A 15,729-nucleotide genomic window follows, 5' to 3' on the forward strand; every position below is an offset into this window, starting at 1 on the left:
GGTTAGGAAATAAATACTCTATACAAGAAAAGGAAATACTGTGGACAGCACACTGTGGAATCAAGAACTTTCAAGAACTATCAAAGTACTGATGTGTTTGTGTTGGTTCTGCCTGTGCAGTCTTCTACCAAACTTAAGCACCCGCTCACTCTCCAAGCATCAAAGACATGCATCTACCGATGCTTCTGCCTATCTACTTGCTGGGGTGGGGCCAATAACTTGACTGTTACAGACATCATAAAAAGCATCATTTTCTTTGAGTGGAATTCTTTGCTAGAAAGTTCTCTGCTTTTGGATCGGCATTGGAAGAAATACATATTCCATTAGAACTCATTCCCAGAATTGCGAGCACTTCCTGTAGAGCTCTTACCTTACTTTGTGAAGCATAAATTCACATTTAGTAATATCAGTGGACCTATTATATATATATATGTATACAATAATACGCACATACAAGCGCATTCACTCTTTACAATTGCTAACTGGAAATCTCAAGACTGAAATGCATGTTTTTGATCTTCTGTGAGTCCTGTCAAAACCAAAACAAATTGTAGTTATTGCACTCTTGCAGAACGAAAAATAATCTACGTGACTGTTTCAAAAATGGTCAAATAAATTGTTGATTACCCCTAACTTTTTATCTGATCACTTTGATGGTTACAATAATGCATTTAAAATGCTGAGCAAAGCTACAGTTCCAGTAATCAAACTTTAATAAAATAAAGCATATAAGTCTGTGCCATACAGCAACAAGAAACATACTGTTTTTAAAAAGAAAATGAAAATGCTATTACATTATTCCCAAACATTTTTATGTTAACGCTAACCTATTTTTAAATTACAGAAAGTGCTTTGAAGAGCTTGGGTGAGCTACTGTTGGTCTTATTTTGATTTTCCTTTTCTCAGCCTCTCAAAGAACTAACAGCTCTGAAACTACCTTTTTCAATCAGAATAATTAAAGCCTTGCTTTATGGCATCCAATCATGATATGAAAGGCTTGGGACACGGTTGGAAAGCTAGCTAGCTTTACAGAAATTCATTTACAGACCAAGTCTTACTCTGAAATAGTTTGTCAGCCTTACACAGACAATAATGAGATTCCATCCTTGACTCAGCCTAATTCAATTCATGTAATATGTCAGATTACCCACTATTTGGAAGGTCCTTTCACAGAGGATTAAATCACCTAATATTCCAGAGCTTGTGTAGGCACACAAAATAAAAGAATGGCTATGATTCTTATTTATTCAATTATTGAACTCAAAGGAGGTTTCCCTAATTAAATGGTAACTGTAACTTCCTCCTCGGTGTGAATACTGTTCATACATTAGTGAGAAGTGGGAAAGTGGAAAAAGTCTCCCTTTTTCCAGTGGTACTATCTAGGACAAACTGAAATCAACTGGAACAGTACTGCTGTTATCTGAGGAAAAACTGTTATATAGTGATGATTTCTGCGGGGTGTACCGTAGGGTCTATCTTGTTTTGTTCATAACATCCACAAGTCTGCAATCATTGGAGGTCAAGCTGGGAAAAGTAATATACTCTCCATATAAATGAAAAGTGCATACCACTCATGTCAAAACATTCTTTACCTATCTACATTTAACACAACAAAGATATTAGTAGGCTTACATAATTCGTTTAATTTCCTACTAGAGTTGTTTGCTGCTTTTGTTTTTGTTTACATTACAGAGTTTAGACATATGTTTACAAGCATTTCAAAGCAGGCCATTTGACTTAGTTATTCTTAGCATCTCAAGTTCTTTTTTTCCTGCACTTATTAAAGTAGACTTCAGATCATGACCATTTGATCTAAGAGTAATAAGCAAGAGACCAGATGCTGGAGTCTTTTCAATTACCAAAACGTTTAAGGACAGCTGTACCATATAAGCTCTCATAGAGGAATCATATGCTTGCAGCATCTGGTCAGTTTCATCTATGCCTCTAGCATCTTGTATCTGTTTGGAGGCATGAACTAGGGCTACTTCCCCATATGCATTTCTGGTCTGTGTGTGCATTTTTGGGCCATAAACAGGAACTAACACTTTGGGTCTTATAGTTTCTGACAGGAAATAAACACTGCTTTCAGCCTCTGTAACACCTTTCCTGGAAGAGTCAAAGTGGTGTATACTAAGTTGATGTGACTGCTGTACACTGATTGTTCATATTTTACCAGACCTAAAGGCATGTTTTTACCCAGAAGAACACATCCTGTACTTGCGAATTTTCTGCAGTTTCATCCCACACGCACAATGAAAAATACACTTTTGAGAATGTTGCTCTGATGAGTCACTATCATTACTGATAGTGTGAAGGTATGTCCTGAGAACAAGTAGCTTCCAGTTACCACTTCCAAGCCGACACCAGAAAGTACCAGGAGGGCAGATCTAGGAGCCAGTGTGAAAATACTGTTACTACTTGTGGGTCATTGACATTGCAAGAGTAACATTTGAGAAAAAAATGCATGTAGCTGAAACTACTCTGAACGTGTATATTCCTTTCAGAGTTTGTATTTTCCTGCTTTTCTCTCTTTTCTTTGACCAAGATGTTCCTAATGTCAACAATAACAAATTGAATAAGAACTTCAGTATCTCACCCTCTCTTAGATTCAGTGTTAAGAAACTACTGTCAGTACAATGTTGTTTCACAGCACCATTTTTTCTGGCCAGCTATCATAAAATCTGGATAACCCTTTGCTGCAGTTCTCATGATGACACAAGCCATGTTGTTGAAACAATATGTTCTAAGATAAAACGAAGAGTACATACAAATTATACTCATGGAGAACTGGCAGCCAGCACCACACTGGAAGGGAATAACATTCTACAAATGACCATTAGGAAGTAGCGAAAAAGGAGAGGCTAAAGTGGCCTGTGTTTGCCCTTAATGGTAACACAGGTACTGAGCCAGTTTTTTTTTCCAACAGATTAAGATTTTAATTACATCTTGCAATTCTAATTTTCTTTAATACAAACGATCTTAAGTGCTCTGACTCAGCCAGAACTAAACTGATAAACTTAACTGAGTTTTTTTTATCAAATATATTTACTTGCTCATATACAAGCTTAGGAACAAGAGGACCTTTAATGAAAAAAACAACAGTACAAACTACAATTTGTTTTAATATACTGAAGCTGTGACTTGACCTAACCACTAACTTGGAACACATACTTAAGCAAATAAATCAAAGTTTTCATTTCTGTTTCTTTTTCTCTGTTTATAAGAAAAACAAGATATAATTCGTTTTATGTAACTATTTATGAAAGAAAATCAAGAAAATCCAGATTTATTTTATCTGATTTTGGTTACAAGAGAGAAGATACTTTCCCTCTGTTCTAATGGTTAGGTAACTGCTTTCATTTTACTTTAGAGACAAGGGAAGGACAGGTGGGTACAGCATCCTGAGCTCAGGCACTCAGCACCATTTTGCACACCTAAGAATCTTTAAGGTTGGAGAAGATCATCTAAGTCCAACTGTCAACCCATAACCATCATGCCCTCTAAACCATGTCACTCAGTGCCACATTTGCACGCTTGTTGAACACTTCCAGGGACAGTGACGCCATCACCTCCCTGGGCAGCCTGTTTCAGTGCCTCACCAATCAGAAAAGAAATTTTTCCTAATATCCCACCTGAATTTCCACGAGAGCAATTTAAGGCCATTACCTCTTAACTTATCACTGTTATCTGGGAGAATAACCTGACCCCCACTATGCTACAACCTCCTTTTAGGTAGTTGTAGAGAGTTGCCTCTCCACTTGTGCCTGCCTCCCCAGCTGCCCACCCTGTGTGGATGTGGTGGACACTTCTGAAATGGCACGTGGACCGTTACTTCAGCCAGTTCAATGGCATCCTTTGTACTTCAGAAGAATGAAGCTTTTACTGATGAAATAGTACATTGGCAGAACTTTAAATGCCAAAGTAGTATCTTATTTCCAATTTTTCTGTAATGCTTTTTCTGTTCTAAGTTGCTGGGATTTATATTTATTTATTTATTTTAAATGTGAGAGTTGGAGGGGGAAACGAAGGAAGGATTGCTGGAACCCAAGTGTACAGAAGGCCTTATTCATATGCTTATTTTATAATAAAATGAAGTTTTCAAAAAACCTATACTTAACACTTTTCAGAAATACACAAAAAGATAATGGAAAGAGAAAGGATGTGAACAACTACCCAGCATTTCCTAACATCACTCATAAAAGCTTTCAGAAAAGTAATGACCAAGAAATTCTGAAAAAAATAAAATGGCTTCTCTAATTAGGAGTTAGGTCCTAAAAGGTAGCTATAAAATATGGTCCTAATTCTAAGAATTAAAGTGTGTCAAGACAATTGACTCAGAATTGCCTACCTAATATCACAGATTTAATGACAATTGATTACTGGTTTTGTTTACCTTCCGATGCCTAATGGGAAAATCCATTTAAATTGTGTATCCAAAAATTTAAAAAACTCAATTCACTGGGCCATATAAGCACTCATAAGTTCCTCACTTTTATTTGTTATGTGGAATTAATTTATCAGTTTCAAATTACAGCACTGCTTTTATAACTGATTAAATTTTGTAGAGTTTTATTTGCATACAAATATCTATTCATTGAGAGACAGTTTCACTAAATGTTAGATACACAGATCCAGTTTTGATGCTGTTGATCATCATACTAATATTTCACATGTGATGTAAAGCTAGCAGAGGAATAGGTCTGAGTTACACTCGTTTCACAGAAGTAGGAAATTTCTTTTGCTGCCTTTTTATGTATTTTAAAGAATCAGCTTCTCAAGATTACTCTTGGTTTGATAATGAAGGGGTAAAATCACAGGATACTTCTGTATATAAATAGCAGGTAGCATATGTAAGTAATTCTGCTTTTGAAATGATTGAATCTTTGCTGCAGTACAATGACCAAAACAACTTTTTAAATGTAAAATGTTAAATGGACATAAATCATTATATTTCGTGAAAAATTTGAAAGTATCATTTCATGTTTACTTGGGCTGGGAAGCAACACTTAAAGCCCTCCAGTATTATTGTAATTATTATTCACTGTACAGTTCATGTAGGCAGACTTAATCCTATTCTTGATAAAATGCTCCAAAGAGCATGAGTGTGGAAGCCCCTACAGAGGAAAGAGGAATCTGTTCTCCTAAGAGTTCCTGCTCCCTGCTTCCTGCCCAGCCTGTTAGGAAACAAGTGGTCAAGCAGCAAGAAGAATACATATTTCAAATGTTTTCAGGTTGATTTGTGTCTAATCTGACGCTGTGCCACATTTTTTTTTTTAATTATTATTTTTGTGTAAGCAGCATACTTTCATCTCATACAAAATACAAGTAGATTAATGTTTTTTCTGACAAATGCTATTTAAAATTACTCCCCTCCCTAAAGTATTTTCATTAATGTCAGCAACACCTAAGCTCTCAATCCACCATTCTTCAGCACTACTGCTAATTTTCATAGTAGAAAATTGAATACATGGATGATTCCTTATAGGCACCCTAAAAAAATATGTTGCATTCTATATCTCTAATAGCTTTTAAATGTTTTACTGGTCAGTGGCATTGTCTACCTAGCAGAAATGAAGAGCAATGTTAGTTCAAAAGTATATTTAGAAGAAAAAAAGAGTGTGTGTGTGGTTTGCCTAGGGCAGATTTCAACTCTTGAAAACACAAACACTTCACAATTATTTAACAACTACTTGATAGTTAAATTTGCTAGGTTAATATAGGATAAATTAATTAATTCCATAGACATTTCTTCAACTCTCTGAAGTCATTCTGTGTTCTAGTTGTTTGTAATTTGTTGCTCATGCTGTCTGACTGATGTTGCTCATATGGATGCTTTAAGAAAGCTAATAAATTATTCTAATAAGTGGTACAACAGTGTAGGTGAATCCTTGGTGCTTTTTTATTTGTTATGACACAACAACATCATATGATTTCCAGAGTTATTCCTTTGACTGTAAATAGAATTTACTCATTTCATTTATATAAAAGAAAGAAAAAGGCAGGAAAAAAAATATTATGAAATGACCCTTAATACTCTACAGAAAGTCTCTTTCCCAGTGGCGCAGACTGCTGTGATTCCAGTAATATCCAGGGCTCGGATTTATGAGTAAAATACAGCGTAAACCATGAAAAGAAAACATTTAATTGTTTTCCATGACTCTCCAACTTTTTCCTAGTTCCCACCTTCACATGAATAAAAAAAGTCTCATTATTTTCAAGTTAAATTGAAGGGTAAGTTTTGCCTGGTCCGTATCATGAACAAAAGGAAGTTATTCAACCTTTGTTTGTACTGTACAGCTATTCTGTTAAAGGTTATGTTAAAAGATTCCCTTTGTTCTTTCCTCTGTCTTTCCACTGTAAGTTGAAATATCAGTGAATATATTTATTAACATTTTCCAATTCTGCTAGGATGCTTCCAGTAAGAAAATCTGTAAACCAGAAGTTAAAAAGAACCTACGAAAGGTTTTCCCAAATTTAAGCAAGTTGATAAAAATCAATTTTGCAGAATGTTTCACACCATTAGTGTGATCTACTTGTTGCTGTCTCTTCAGAGGTTAAGTAAAAAATGCAACACCACACACATTAGTTTGCTATAGTGTAAAAAGAGCTATGTCCACGCACAACACAAAACATAAAAATCTTCAATGAATTACTGTCTCATTTTACATTCCCATAACAGAGCATCACCAGCACAAATAAAAGATTTGTCATTGGTTCCAGTGAGTATAGAATAAAATTCTTTATTTTAGGTGGTTTTTCTGTATTTAAATTTTTCAGCAACACAGCAATGAGATGTAACCTTCTCCTAAAGACAGGTTCTCATTCTACAGCTATTCTCATTTTGCTAGATCTTAATGTTCTTCTTGAATGCCTGAGGGACTTTATCTTCCTTTTTGGCACAGTTCTAAATTGGCTTAAATCATATTTATCCAACAGTTACCTGCATTATATTTTCAAGGGTAATTTGTGTCCTTCTCCTAGAGCATTTATTTCTTGTGCTCTGTAGGGCTCCATTTTGGCCCTGTTTGTATTCAGCATTCCAAAGCTGCCTGTATGCAGGAATATTCATTGGCTTGATGCTGGTTTTCATTTCTGTGCCGACAAGACACAGATCTATTTGTCAACCAAACCAGCAATTTCAAACTGCACTATTACCATATTGACAAGCTAGTAGCTACAAAAGCTTCTATCAGCATCAATTTTGTTCAGTCACAATCAAACAAAACAGCTATTCGTGGCTGGCTCTTGCCATCCACCCAAATCCACTTGAACTTCTAACCTATCTTTAAAATTCAACCCAGGTTCACTGGTTAAAAACCTTATGGAGGTCTCGATTGCAAGCAATTCTTTCAGAATTGCAGTCGAAAGATTAAGGCTTCCTATTATTAGTCAAAATAAATGTGCTTTGCTTACTACTCATTCATGCTTTTATGTTCCCTAGACTAGATTATTTTAATGCCTAGCTTATTGATCTGTCAATGAAACCAATTATCAAATATCGTCTTGCATAGCAAGTTCTCTTTCCAGAGCAGTGTATTGTACAAATTAATGCATGCTTCATCTCTGCTGCTCTCTCATTGTACACCACAAAATCTATTTAGGCTGGTTCTGCTGTTGCCCTACCAAGTTTTTCATGAACTTTGATATATTATCAAGAGATACTCATCAAGAGGCTGATCCTACCAAGGTAAGATAACAGAAGCTTTGTCACTGGCTCCAGAAGAAATGATATCTAAAGACATGTAGCATCTACTCATGTTCTTGGAGCTGTTACATGAATATTAGGTGATGGGCTTCTGCTCATTTCCTCTAACAAGAGGGCATCCTAAGCCTCTACTTTTTGTATATTTTTCAGGATTTCACATCTAAACTTGCAGATTCAGAAACCCTTTTCAGCTCCCAGATCCAGATGCTTGTACCCTCTGGCTATATTCTGTATATTGAAAGGAAACTCAGGTTTATATATTATTTCTTTGCAGGCTCTGAGTTTCTTCTGAAGGAAGCCTACATGTGTTACCCAACAGGGCCTTCCAGCAGGGTGATTGGGGCACCAGGACCAACAGAGGCAGTTTATAGGTGTGGTCTGAATATGCCACAGCCACATCAGATTTGTGTTGTATTCTGATGAGTTCTTGCTTGTGAAGGTGATTTGGCTGTCAGCTTTTCAACTGCCAAGGATTAAGAAGCCATTTAATTCTATGATGGTTTTTTTTTTTATTTGTTTTTTTTTGTTTGGTTGGTTTTCTTTGTTTGTTTGTTTGCTTTTGCAGTTATTTGCTCGAGTCTAGACTATTCACTAATAAATCAAAATAAAACCAAAACAGCCATCCACAGAAGCCACCCTGGAAAAATAACAGCAGTAGGGCTAGCAGCCTATTTGATCAGGCAACCTTATTCAAAGAAGAGCTTTGCTTCTTGAACGGTGTTACTGAAGTCAGTGAAAATGCTCCATAAGAAAACATAAAACAACCTAAGCTAGAAGTGGTTGCGTGGCAGAGTTGCTAACCCACTGATGGCATACATATCTGCTAAATATTTGACTGCTGATTCTTGTAAGCACTGAAGTTTGCGCAAAATACATCTGCTCTGATCTGAAGAGGGATCTAGTTGCAGCACTAATGTGTTTGGTGATTTAGTTTTACAACTAATATTTTCTTATCCTTTTTTTTTTTTTTTAAATGAAAACATTGAAGAATTCTGTCCCCAGGACTTGCCTTTAAATGACCAAAAAAATAAACCTACCAAAACAGTGTTATTAGAACATTTTCTGAGAACACAGAAGTTAGGAGATGCGTAACGGGGAAAAGAAGAGTTTACGACTGCCTAGAAACTGAAAATGAAGATTGTTTTCTCTTTTATTCAGAACAGACTGCAAAAGTTACATGTGTATAGAAAGTCTTTAAAAGAGAAAGATTCACTGCACAACAAAGGAGTGCTCCTTTTAAAAAGACCAACTGTAGAGCCCCTAAAGTTGTAGCTAAGAATATGGTCCTACAGGGATTATACTGAAGATTAAAATACTTCGGCTCTAGTGACTTCTGTAATGAGAGTATGTATAGAGATAAACTGACAGAGCTGAGAAGTATTTAATTTAGATGACAACCTACAAAAATTAATGTGAAGATGAAAATTGCTTAGTGGTAATAGACTGAGACTACAAGATCCATTTTTTTAAGTGTTAGCCTCATGTTACAGTGTGATGCTGTAATTAAAATGGCAACATCCTTTGTTTGGGGAATTTATTTTAAACTTCTAATTGCTTTTCAGTTCCTAGGTTAGAAAAATTTTCAAGCAATTTCTGAATGATAAAATCAAGGATTTTTCACAGCAATACAATGGAATGAGTGCGCTTGATTGTACTGAGCAAAAAGATTAAGCAGCAACTTGTTTTAATTGTTGTAAGTGATTAAATTAAACTGTTCTTGAATATTAATATTTGTTCTGATCCATGTTGAGTACGAACATAAAAATTCAATGAATTTCTTTCTAGTAACCTAATCCTTAAGAACTTACCCCAAACTTTGAGCAGCTTTGATGTTCAAAGGCTTTGGCTGAGATCAGAGACAAGAAGGAAAAGAATGTGGACCCCTTCACAATATTTTTACCTTTGAAGTCTCAGGTTAAAAGTACTATTACTGTTTGCTTAAAGAAGTAAGAGAATGAAGGATAAGATCATGAATTATAATAACAGACAAATGACAAATGTTTTGCATGAAGTATGTTTTCCTATCAGGAGATAGAACGTTCTAACAGATTTCCAAAGAGACAGACAATGTGTAGGCAGTCATTTAAAGGGAAAAAAATGACTATATCTGTTTAATGTTTTACATGATATAAAGAAGTCATTTGAAATTTTTCCTTTTGTTTTCCTCCACATTTCTTACGACTGGTAGCAAAAATGCACAATATCCAGCAAATCCCCTAGACTCGAGTCTGATACAGTACATTCAGCGTCTCCCCCATGAAAGCCTTGCATTAAAGCTCTTCTGTCATTCAAGATCATTCTATTCCCTCCTTTATTTATTTCTAAGTGTCACTCAGCTCCATTCCACCAGCTTGGAAAAACGTCAAGAACTTTTATCTTCAGAGTCAGTTGCCAGTTCTGTTTAGTGAACAAGCCAGCAGGGACCTCTCGTGCCATCAATGCAGTTCAGTTAGTGCCCCTCTCTTTAGGGATGGAGTATATCATTATCCTGGTGGCTGGACAAAAAAAGATGCATTTTTAGAATAGTTCTCAGGGAGCAGTTACTGGAAATCTCCTCCCTTGAGACAGTCTATTGGCAACAAGTTTTGCTGCTATGACACGAGGTACTGCATCAAGGCCCAGTCCTGTCACTAATAAAGTCAGTGGGAAACTTGCCATTCTTTTCAAGAGAATTCAACAGGATTACTGTAGCAAGTTGGAGCTAGAAAGAAAATATATACATACACATATATATATATATATGTATATATATATATATACCTTGCATCTTCAAATGCAAACATAAAGTCATGCCACCAGCAGGAATGTCATCTTATGTCCATTTTCAGATTTTGACTTTGCTTTAAATCACAATAAGCCCCTTCCCCTCAAATTTAAAATTCACTGTCAGGAAAATGGAAACGTTAGTTTCATACTATGGCATTTCAATGTTCTGTTTTTTGTGTGTTTCTTTAAGTTCTAAAAAAAAGTCAAAAACAGGATGTTTCAGTGTTTGCAATTTTTTTTCCACCTAAAGTAAAACACTTTAGTTTCTTCTAAAACAAAGCATAAATATCATAAAGAGTTTAAAATTTAATGTAACTATTTTCTGAACTAGTTACCATAGGCTTTCTGATTGCCAATAGACACATTACACAGCCGTGCTAGAAAACATTATTTAACTTCCCCAGCTTGAATGGAGAGTTTCTGCTGATATCTGATGGCAAGACCTACAGTTTCTTGACTGCAGTGACAGGTAACAGTTGCACTACCTTGAGGAGCAAAATTTTCCTTTACACAAATAACACGGTCTTGCAAGGTTTTCTTTTTGTAAGTGTTGGTTCTTTTTTCTTTCTTTCTTTCTTTTTTTTTTAGGATATTATCATACTTGGCAATGCTGGATTTAATTCCACTTAAAATGACAGAACTGAATTGTCATCATTTTTAATGGGGAAAATCTATGCAGTTCGTCAGAGGTGCTGTAAAATGTAATCAGAACCTAGACTGTAAAATTAATAGGCCTATATTCCGTATAATGCTGTTTTATAAATTTGGGACTGCAGCCGTTTTTGAGTTTCACATACAGCACAATTAAGCAGAAGTGGAATCTTCAGCTTAAACAAATAACCCGTGAAGTAACTGGTACACTGCACTGATAGAGCGAGTGAGTCGCACGGGACCAAATCCATCAATCCCATGCCTGGCCTTTAATTTTAGTGTATTTACTTACTGCAGCTGTAAGCCATGGAATAACATCCCCCATGGTATATTTTCCCGCAGCAAACGTTAGGGATGGCTGCAGGGCACGGTGCTGTTTCATGCATCCCCCCCTGCCAGCCAGCAGCCAAAACCGATCCCCTCCATTCCGAGGGGAATAAAGGGAAAAATGGAGAGCAGAGGCACGCTAAGGGAGGAGGTGGTGCATACGTGCATCTAGGCACAGAGAGCAGGCCAAAGTTCTTCATGCCCATAGAGCAGCATTGGAAAATCCCAAGCGGGACTCCTGAGGGCTTTCCTCTGATTCCTGCTGGGGGGGCAGTGCTTGCTGCTCCCCCGGTAGAAGCCCGCAATCTGGCTCAACATATGTAACATTATGTAATGCTGAAAGAGCCACTGCCGCTGACAGTGAAGGATGAAAAGGCAGCAATAAGCAGATAGCTAACCTGACTTGCCTGCACGGAAGTGATTTACCCCAGTGGCATTTTGCACCATTTTAACTCCGAGTACCTCCCACGTAGTGATTATACAGCGTTACTATAAAACATCAGGGTTCATCTGCAGAAATATTTCTTGTGCTGGAGTTCTCTGTGGCAACATACTTATAAAAATTGGTACGAGAGGAAGATTAAATAGATAAGAGCATAAAAACAGATTATAGAATAAATACATTCTTGTAGATCAGCTTCAGCTGGGAGGCAGGAGCTTAAACTCCTGCTTCTGCAGACTTCTGTAATACCGAGAAAAGCGCTTTGTCTGTCTGCACCTCACTTTTCCAGATTTGAAATTAGAGCAATACCTTTTTTGGCTCTTTCTCCACCAGCATCTCTAACAGAGCTCTGTGTATAGGTATGGGACCGTGTGTAGTTATGGAATCTGGACCTCTTTTCAGCCTTCTAATTTGAAACAAATAATTATCAATGTATTCACATTTTCCCTTTTGATTCCGACTTGAATTCTCTTTTCTTATTCACCCTGCTATTCACTATAGCTCTATCTTCCTCCCAGGAGAAAAGGAACAGCATTTGCCAAGAGCAAAAGAGCAAAATCAGTAGGGAAGTAATTTAAAGAAAAACTGATAGAGAATATAGTACAGATTATCTTTTTTAATTTTTATTTATAAGAAAAAAAAATAGTGATATCTCCTTATATATTAATAAAGCCACTCCCCAAAGTAACCTTTCCTTATACAGTTAGTGCATGGCAATAGAAAACAAGGTGAAAACCTTTGAAAAATTACTTAAAGCAATAAATCTGCAGAAGGAATACACTGTCTCTCTACTGTAATTGCAGAGTTAAAAGGCCTATGCTTTACTGGCGACAATTCAGAGCAACAGTGCTTAGATTAATGCTGTCATCTTGTAGCTACCATTATAGAAATCGTAGTTGTACAATTTTCAAAGTGAGCAATATGTGAGCAGTATGAAGTTAATTATGTAACATTGTTTATAATTGAAACCGCACAATTAATATACTATTCACGGGCATACATAATGGACTCTTTGTGTTGAATGATGCTTTTAAGAAAAAAAGAAGTAGCTGATTTTGGAGCTAAAATGATTGATTTATGAGGTAAAATTAAAAGTGCTAAATATGTATTACTTGGCTACTCACCAGCTAAGTGGATGGGGGTAGTATAAAGAGAGTCTATATATAACTAACTGCAGTGTATGAATATCAAGGAATCAGAGAAATTATTTAAAGTGAAGCCAAGGAACTAACCTAGAAGTAAATGGTGAAGACTTAAGGAAGGCAATTGGCTATCAAGAGAAACCAGGCAAGAATTAGATCTTCTTGCCTATAAGCATCTTCTCTGATGAAAGATAATGGAAGCTTCACTCTCTGCAATTTTAAAACAGATGAATCAAACACTACCAAATTAAGAGTTGACACTCCAGTAGCATCCCTCATTAATATCTTGCTATTTAAGTAGTTGGTGGGATTCGAAATGGCAGCCAGTATGAGTAAGGGAAATTACCTGCCTCTAATGAAGGAAGGACCTCTGCAATACCAAGGGACCCGACTTCTTGGTAGTTACCAAGAAGTACTGGAAGTACTTTCCATTTTTAATTCATTTGAAAAAAAAAAGAAAAGAAAACTGATGTCATTACACACAGTGAATGTCACACCAGTTCACAGGCAGTTCCATTAAGGGGCTTTACACCAAGTAAAAAATTCTCAATTTAAATGAAAGCTATGCCCTAATGTTCTGCTCTAGCTTTTACAGTGACAAATTTTAACTGAATAACAGATTGAAGAACTTGTTTTATTTCACCAGATTCCTTACTCTGTACTGACAGAGTAACAAAGCATATAAAATCATGTTAATGAACATACAAGATTTGGAAGAAACACACCAAAGAAATACACTGCACTTGCTTCTTTCCAGCATTCTCTTTTCTTACACTAACCAAGTAGAGTCCCAGTGAGTCACTGTTAGCTGAATTGCACAAACATCCCACTATCCCTTACTTAAGCTAGCCTGCCTCAGAAAATAAGTATATATAAATACATTCATGAAAATTATTGTCATCAAGTATATTTCTTCTTGTCAAAGAACAGAAGATATATTAAGCAAGAACATTTGTGTAGTTGAATAAAAAATTGATCTGAATATCTCCAAATCTGAAGATCTTGATTTAAGCTCTAAAATTAAGGAAATATCATATTTTTATGAGACAGTGATGAACAAGGGATTGTAACTTGTTTTTAGGCTAAAGCAAAATAGCAAATATTTTTCTGAGATTGACAACTGTCACATACATTGAAACAGAAGCAAGGCGGATGGATCAGGTATTATTTTGATTTTAGATACTTATCAAAACTTTTCACAGCAAAAACTCTGTGTCAACATGGAGTTTTTTATCCCCAGTGAGCCACATGGATCTTATAATTGTTATTTTCTGTTGAGTGTGTGTATGTATATGTATGCCTACGTTACAAAATCCTTGCAAGATGTGTATAACATATTTAGTGTGTATGAAAGCAGTTGTGTTTTCACTTGGATCCATACTGCTGCCTAATCCATGCTACCTTCTAGCTGGCTAAGCTGTAACCTTAAGTTCACATTAGAACTCAGCTTTGCATTCACGATCCATTAATTCTCTTCTCAGAATAACTGGACCCTTCTTGCACCTGAACATTGACATACATTACAGTCTTCAGTTCTCTCTCTTTGGTCTTGAATTTTCCCTCATATTTTGTCAAATTTCTATCTCATTTTTTTCACTGATTTTTCTATGACAAGACTATAGCAAACATTACTTTATGCATTTGAGTTTATGCTCAAACTCTAGTGTTGCGTGTGATGAAATGACATTATGAACTTCCAAAAGAAAAAGAGGACTAAGTATACAGTATATCAATAAGGTTTATAATATTTCATGTACAAAACAAAACAAAAGTTCACAATATTCTGACTCTATTGCCTTTCCTTTTGGATCTTATCAGTCTTGTAGCCACCAATCTGAAATTTGTATACTTGCTGATGGTTCTGTTCACTCACTCTACTTCCAGAAATATGATTATATTCTCCCCAAAGAAAGAACGGCCATTAAGCACAACATGAGAGAAAGAGAAAGAAGTCATATTTACCAATTTAGTAAAATACCAATGGAGGACCAGGTTAAAAATAAGTAGCTCTAATTGTAAAAAAAAAAAAAAAAAAAAAAAAAGGCCTAAAAAGTTAACATATCGACCATTTTACATTTAATTTGTTATAGAATAGAGTACAGTCTACTACAGATGACCTGTGGCCTTCTAGGATTACAGACTAGAACATGGGCTATTCAGCCCAAAGGTTAGGGCTCCTGTCCAGAACTGGGAAAGGAGCCGAACATTCATGGCCAAAAACCAGGAACCAGAAAGTCAAACCAAGGGTCAGCAGCCAGAGACAGGAATAAGTATCGGCCAGAAATCCTGAACAGAAAATAGATACCTTTGAGAAGTACAATCGCAGGGCACAATGCAGAGATGGTTCTGAAAACGTACACTACGATGCGCGAAAGGATCTGGTCAGGTTCTGCCTCAGAGACCCATTTCTGTGTAACCGGTGGTCATATACCAGTTAAAAAATCCTTAAAAAATCCCAAGTGCTGAGGAGCTGATTTACTGCCACAGAAGAAGGTTTTATCCCAAGTTCACAATACAGAGGATAATGTGAAGATGAGGCAACTGATGTGTCTGTGTGAACAGTACATGCAGTATGTATCTGCATTAATCGTGCTGGAAATGGGCTGGACATCTACCAGCCCAGCGCTGATGGATGTACAGTATGCATTAGCCAGCAGGCACAGTGAGCTTGTGAGAGCATTTTCCCTTGGCTCTCA

The sequence above is a fragment of the Meleagris gallopavo genome, chromosome 1 (genome assembly GCF_905368555.1).
Source record: "Meleagris gallopavo chromosome 1, MGAL_WU_HG_1.1, whole genome shotgun sequence".
NCBI lineage: Eukaryota > Metazoa > Chordata > Aves > Galliformes > Phasianidae > Meleagris > Meleagris gallopavo.